The sequence below is a fragment of the Canis lupus genome, chromosome 35 (genome assembly GCF_011100685.1).
Source record: "Canis lupus familiaris isolate Mischka breed German Shepherd chromosome 35, alternate assembly UU_Cfam_GSD_1.0, whole genome shotgun sequence".
In the NCBI taxonomy this organism is placed as follows: domain Eukaryota; kingdom Metazoa; phylum Chordata; class Mammalia; order Carnivora; family Canidae; genus Canis; species Canis lupus.
In genome coordinates, this window is record NC_049256.1 from 8381249 (window position 1) to 8389091 (window position 7843).

The window sequence follows — 7843 nt, forward strand, 5'->3', positions numbered from 1 at the left end:
AGCCAAAGGCAGACGCTCAGCCACTGAGCCGCCCAGGTGCCCTGTGAATTGTACTTCCTTAAAAGGATAATCAGAAATAATGATCAGAAATATTAGAAATCAGGGGATCCCTGGGTGGTGCAGCGGTTTAGCGCCTGCCTTTGGCCCAGGGCGTGATCCTGGAGACCTGGGATCGAATCCCACGTCGGGCTCCCGGTGCATGGAGCCTGCTTCTCCCTCTGCTTGTGTCCCTGCCTCTCTCTGTGTGTGTGACTATCATAAATAAATAAAAAAATTTAAAAAAAAGGAAATATTAAAAATCAGAAATATGATGTACATGTGGAATAGTGTAGGGAATAGATAGATATGCCTAAAAGAATAATGAACAAGAGCCATATATGTAGTCCCCATCTAGATTAAGAAAGAGAACATTGCCTTAGAAATTTACTTCAAGGGACACCTGGGTGGCTCAGTCACTTAAGCATCCAGTTCTTGATTTTGGCTCAGGTCATGACCTCAGGGTCATGATCTTAGGGTCCAGAGATGGCCCCAGTCAAGCTCTGTGCTCAGCGGGGAGTCTGTTTGAGATTCTCTCTCCCTCTCTTTCTGCCTCTCCTCACCACACTTGTGCATGCACACATTCTCTCGCTGGTAAATAAATAAATCTTAAAAAAAAAAAAAAAAAAAGGAAATTACTTCAAAACCACCTTCCTCTTCCCTCCATGGGAAATTTATAATTATGTAGGTCTCCTTAAATGCCATCACTTAGTTTTGCAAGTGTTTGGCATATATTACTTTTTTACTTATTTGTTTTATTAACAATATGATTGCATGACTTAGCCAGGTCGGTGTCTATAGCTGTGGTTCGTTCATTTTTGTTGTTGGCTATTCCTATGTGACTACGATGATGCATTGCTCTACTTTACTGTTGATGGGCATTTGAACTGCTTCCAGCTTTTGAGTCTTATGAAAAAGGCTGTTGAGAACATTCTTATATGTGTATGAATCTCCTAATCTGGTGATGCAAAAGTTTTTATAGGGTGCATATGAGGGGTGGATTGTTGGATTGTAGGGTGTGTGTATTTTTAACTTTATGCTATAATTCCAAACTTTTCCAAAGTGTTTGCACCTGTTTGTACTCTCTTTAACAGTAGAGTCCTTATAGCTCCATATCTCCACCAAAACTTGGTGTTGCTACACTTTTTAGTTTTTGACAATCTGGTAAACATGAAATAAAGTCTCATTGTGGTTTTAATTTGCTTTTCCCTGATTAATAAGGTCTGTTGGCCTTTTAGATACCCCTTTTTCTCAAGTGTTTTATTGAACTTTTTGCCAGTTTTTCTATGGATCTTCTTATCTTACAGATTTGTTGCCGATCTGTCTGGTCTGAATATTTTGTCAATTATATGTGTCGCCAATATTTGACCACTTTGTGACTCTTATTTTTCCTCTGTGTATAATACCTTTGGAGGTACACAAACTCTTTAATTTCAATATTGTTGATTGACTTCATCAATTGATTCCTTTGCAGTCGATACTTTTGTATCTTGTTTAAGAAATTCTTCCTTATTTTCAGTTCATGAAAATATTCTTTTATTCTTTGTAGCTTTGCCTTTCACATGTGACTTTATTGTATTTTATCTATCTGAAACTGGTTTTGCAACTGTTGTAAGGTAGGGGGTCTATTTTCATTTTTCGTCTAGAGGAATATTTGGTTGTCCAACTACGACTTACTGAAGTGTCCCATCTTTTTCACACAATCTGGAATACTACCTGTGTCATGTAGCAAGTGGCCATTTGTGCTGTGTCAGTTTCTGTGTTCCGTATGCTATTCCATTCGTCTGTCGATGCTTGCTCCAACCAACCCTGCACGGTCTTGATTATTACCGCCTAGAGTGCATTGTGATGTTTGGGAGGGCACGTTCTTTGACCTTGTTCTTCTTCAAGTGTGTCCTTGGTGTTCTTGGCTTTTCACCCTTCTACATTAATTTTAGAAGCGGCACAAATTCCCTAACAGTACCTGTTGGAGTTTTTGTTAGGACTGCACTGAATCTGTAGACCAGTTTGGGGAGAACTGACAAATTTACAATAGGGAGCCTACCACATTGAAAGGCAGTGTGCAGAGTCTTTAGAAAGATGGTGCCCGGGGTGCCTGGGTGGCTCAGTTGGTTAAGCATCTGCCTTTGGCTCAGGTTATGATTTCAGGGTCCTGGGATTGAGCCCCATGTTGGGCTCCCTGCTCAGTGGAGGGTCTGCTTCTCTCTCTCCCTCTGCCCCCCCACCCCCGCTCATGCTCGCTTGCTTGCTCTCAAATAAATAAAAATCTTTTAAAAAAAATTAAAAGGATGATGCCCAACTTCCTGGGGTTCAGATCCTGGCTCTGCTTGTCATTGGCCATATCACCCTGGTGAATGTATTTAATCTTGATGTACCTCAATTTCCTTACTTGTTAATAGGGATCACAGCAGTACCTACCTTACTGGATAATTGAGAGGATTAAATGTGTTGCATATAATATGTGTAAAGCACATAGTAAGCATTCTATAAGTGCATAGACACCGATTTCACTGTTTGTTTATATCCTTTTCAATGTCCCAAGAAAGTTTTATAATTTTCTTTATATAAAACCATATATAATATATAAAAAACATATTGCTACATATACATATAGAAATACATATGATTTATATTCCTAGGAGCCCTAAAATTGTTTTTTGTAAATTTATTTTTTATTGGTGTTCAATTTGCCAACATATAGAATAACACCCAGTGCTCATCCCATCAAGTGCCCCCCTCAGTGCCCATCAACCAGTCACCCCCACCCCCCCACCCACCTCTCCTTACCCCACTCCTAGTTCGTTTCCCAGAGTTAGGAGTCTCTCATGTTCTGTCTCCTTTTCTGATATTTCCCACTCATTTTTTCTCCTTTCCCCTTTATTCCCTGTCACTATTTTTTATATTCCCCAAATGAATGAGACCATATAATTGTCCTTCTCCGATTGACTTATTTCACTCAGCATAATGCCCTCCAGTTCCTGGAGTCCTAAAATTTTTGATGCTATGATAAATGGTATTTTTAAAGTTTTTTGGAGAGTCTACAATATTATTATGTTTTAATTTAATATCTTTTATGAGCTGATTATGATCATTTTTCATTAATATTTATTAAGTGTTCAGGCTTAAAAAAAAAAAAATGTGTTCGGGCTGCATAAGATACCACTAAGAACAGACAGGAAATATGGATGCTTCCATCTGGGTGATTACCCATCACAGTTACTGCTCTGGTCTCATGGGATTGAATGTTTTATCCATTTTGCATAATTTTAAACTGTTATATCCCATTGATTTCTGTTGTTGAGACCCATCTGAGAGTTTTGGCAGACTGGTTCATTTTATCCTGTATAGTAGGCTGCTTTCTTTTCATTATTTCTTTTAAATTTTTGGATCATTATATTTCAGTACTTTCTTATAGACCACTTACAGTGTGCTTGAGATCCTGTTGTGTTTTGTTTCCAGGGCTCTTATTTTTCCCTAAATTCTGTACTAACAATGAGTTAGAGTCACAGCTCATCCATTGACTTGAATCCAGCCTTGAGTAAGCTTCGTCCGGGCGATAACTCACATTGTTTCTTTTCCATTTTGTCACATGTGTCACACATGTCTCAAAGGGGTTACAATTTTTTTTAAAAAGGCAAGAAAGGAAAAAAATATATATATATATGTACGTTCCCCTTGACTTGTGTTTCAGTTCTAAGCTTTCTGGTCATGTGGTATACTCCACCTCATGTGGGAGGTGAGGACCCACGCCGTGAGCCTCCCTATGATTTCATTTTGCATCACAGGAGGCAGAAACTCAAAGTGAAACCAATGAAAAAACCAATGTATTCTTAATGGTTTTTACCCAAACCATAAATCCGTCTCTTGGAGGGAGAGGGGAATCACCCAACATTTGATCTGGTTTCTTCTGCATGTTCCAGGCAGTATTTGTCAGTTCAGTGACCACCTACTGGGACTCACTCAGGAGAGTCATTGAAAATTCAGATTCCTGGGCCTAACCTACACCAAGGGAGTTAGACGAGGCAGGAGGGGGAGGCAGGGACTTGAATATTTTAAAAGATTCTCTGGTGGTACTGATAACCAAACAGGACCTGGTAACAGGTAGGCTTCCGTTTTCATTGATCCCACATCAGTGGAAAAATTCACAGGAGGTTTGACATAATGTAGCTTACACTTAGCAAGTGCCATGTTTCAGGCACCTCAGGTTCAACCTGTGAGTTGACTCCTGTTATTAACCCAATTTTATAGAAGGCGAAATGGAGGCACAAGTTAAATAACTTGCCCAGAGTGAAACAGCTGATGCAGAATGGTCATGGTCTGTGTGGATCCTAAAAGGAAAATCCTGACTCTTGTTAATTATAAAATAAACTGGTCTCCAGCAAAAATGGGTTTAGAGGGTCCCCTTGTGTCTTGGTGTCCTGTTATGTGCCTTGTAAGTTCTTCTTTTAGCAAGTCCTTCCTGGACATTTAGCATCCCCAGGGCTTGGGATAGGGATTCTACAGAAGGAAGACATGTGCAGGAAACTAGCATATCTGACCGGTGACTTCTTAGCAGATGCCTGTGGGGAGATAAGAGGACTTCGGGGTGGGGCGGAGGAGCGCTTGAGCTCTACATTTGCACCAGGCTCTGCGCCAAGTGTTTTGGGTGTATTCTCCCATTTATTCCTCATAAGAAGGCTTTTTTTTTTTTAAGATTTTATTTATTTATTTGTGAGAGACACAGAGAGAGGCAGAGACACAGGCAGAGGGAGAAGTAGGCTCCATGCAGGGAGCGGGACTCGATCCCAGGTTCCCGGGATCACAACCTGAGCCAAAGGCAGAGACGCTCAACCACTGAGCCACCCAGGCTCCCCCTCATAAGAACCCTCTTTAGCTTCTGTTAATAGTCAATTTAGGGATGCCGGGGTGGCTCAGTGGTTCAGCATCTGCCTTGGGCCCAGGGTGTGACCCCAGGGTCCTGGGATGGAGTCCCACATCAGGCTCCTTGCATGGAGCCTGCTTCTCCCTCTGCCTGTGTCTCTGCCTCTCTCTGTGTCTCTCATAAATAAATAAATAAATGAATAAATAAATAAATAAAATAAAATATTTTTTTAAAAAAATCAGTCGAACAGGAAGGTAAGACTTAGAGACTTAGGGAAACTTGCCTGTGGTCAAACAGCCTCTATGTCCTGGTTATGAAATGAAGATAACGCCTACCTCTCTCCAGAACTTCACTTTGAGCCACCGGATTTCTTGCTTTGGACTATATAGTCAAATAGGATTTTCTGTTTTCTAGAGATGCTATTCCATCTGATAATGACCTGGACAGCTAGTCACTATGATCACTCTGGGGTTTAAAGAGATCTTTTCCGTGGTTTATAATGTCATTCATCATTTGCTTAGCCTCCCCATTTTGTCTCCTGGTCCTGTTTTCCTTGCCTGGTCCCCGAGTCAGGTAAGAATTCTTTGGAGCTATTATCACAGCCAGGTTCATGGCCTATTACAAGATTGACAAATGTCTAGGGACTAGAGAAATCCCAGACCATGTTTTAAAGGGATATCATAGCTTTGCCTGGAAATGCTCTCTTTGATTACCACTGTGCAGAAGTGGGGTGGCCTTCTGTGCCCTAATTGGGCTCCGTAATTTTCATGAGAGGATGGTTAATGTCTGTTAATGTGCCATATGCAGGTGGGAATTCAGTATTATTATTTGTGAGCCACTTTAGAATTGTAGAGTGTTTGGTCATGAAAAAAACCTTAGAAATCATCTAGCTCAAGTGTTCCATCTTATGTAAAAGGGAAGGAAGGAGAAACCTACATATTAAGTGACTTGTTCAATGCGACTAGTTCATGGCAGGACTAGAACCCAGTTCCTGACACCCAGCATAGTGTCTCCCTTCTATCCTTTTCATCTGATTTTGTGCTGGCGCTGCCCTAATCAAGCTGAATCATGACATGATAAGCCATAAGGATTTTTAACCTCAAAATGATTCATATGGTAGGGCTTTTATTTATTTATTTTTTAAGTAGGCTCCACACCCAGAGTGGAGCTCAGCGTGGGGCTTGAAGTCATGATCCTGATATCAAGGCCTGAGCTGAAATCAAGAGGTGGTTGCTCAACTGACTGAGCCACCTTGACGCCCTGGTAGGGCTTTCTTTGTCTTTTTTTTTTTTTTTTTTTTTGAGAAGTTGTTATAGTAAATCTGCCTTTAAAACCCTGAGGTACCTGGGTGGCTCAGTGGTTGGGCATCTGGCTCTTGGTTTTTGACTTTTGTCATGGTCTAGGGGCTGTGGGATCACAGGTTTACTATCCTTATTATTATTTAGGCTAGTGATAAAGTTATTTTACATTTCTGAATATATAATGATAGATGATGGGAGAGACTCTTCTAAAATATCACAGAGCCTGCTGGAGAGTTTAATATTCAGCAAAGTGGAAAACCCACTTATGGATATTCTACATGTTTTCAGTGGAGAAGAAGAACGGCTAACAAAAAGAGCATCAAAGAAGAGATACATGTTATCACCATTATGACTCTTTCATCTATTTTAGGCTTTCCTGCCTTACTGTTGAGGTCTCAGACACACTGGCACGGGTTGTCACTTAGGCCATCCCTCTGACATATTGTCCTTGGAGAGTGGCCTGTGGTTGGAGGACACCTAGTAAAGCATTCATTCATTAAATTTACCATTTCATTCATTAAAAATAATGCCATCAGTGTTGAATAGTTAAGGCAGTAACATCACAGCCCAGGCCTCTAACTCATGACTTTCTCCTGCTCTCCTCCATTCGAGTTTTCTCACGTTGATGTATCCTGAGGGATGGAAAAACCTCATGGCCTTTTTCTTTCCTTGTTAACATTTTATTGAAGTGTAATATCCACAGAGAAAATTGTACACATCATAAATGTGTAACTCCCTGAATTTTCACAAAGTGAACATATCCCCCAGAGCTTTTGAATACCATAGGCCTGGTTTCATAATCTGGCTTCAGCATTTCTATTTGTGTAACTTTAGGCAAATTATTTAACCTCTTTGAGCCTCAATAATTTATGTAACTGGCCTGGTGTTCCTGCTTCTTCTTCCTGTCTTTAATTCCAGAAGAGGTTCTGCAGATAATCCCCCTCAGAGTGGTTTAGATGGGTGGTAATGAAAAGTTTGTAACGTTGAGTAACAGATCATATGTATCTGGAAATGTATATAATAATAGGGGCCATAGGTAAGGAATAGCTAAAGGCTCCCTACTTCCCTCCAACTGCCTTTGGCCCGTTCTCTTCAAGGGCTCATCTGAGAAACTTGGCTTGAAGTAGATTAAAGCTTTGCCCTATTTACTTATTCTTGTATGCCCCGCTCTATCCTAAAAAGGGATTAAAGAAATACACATAGGACCACAGTATTTAAAATAAGTGAATCAAAGCTAAAGTAGAAATGTAAGCTAAAACTTGGGGTAAGATTGATACATAAAAAACGTGTCATGTCATGAAATCCAGATCATTTGCCAGGTGTGAGCTTCAGAGTTGGCTTTGAGCTTCCTAGTGGCCAAAGCAAATAAGGGAAATGATTAGTAATAAGATTTAGAGGATGCTTATAAAAAGAGAACAAACCAATTGTGCAGGAGAAACAGTTTCTGTCTTGGCACCACCAAGACCTTTCCACCGATCTTCACAGACAACTCGATGGAAAGTGGTAGGATTCCCTGTAATAAATAAAATTATCTGATTTATAATGCCGTGTCTTAGGCTCTGCCTCACTATATGCAGATGGCATGAAGTGAATGCCTAATTTAGTAAAAAATCACCTTATAAATAACCATCCACCGATGAAATTC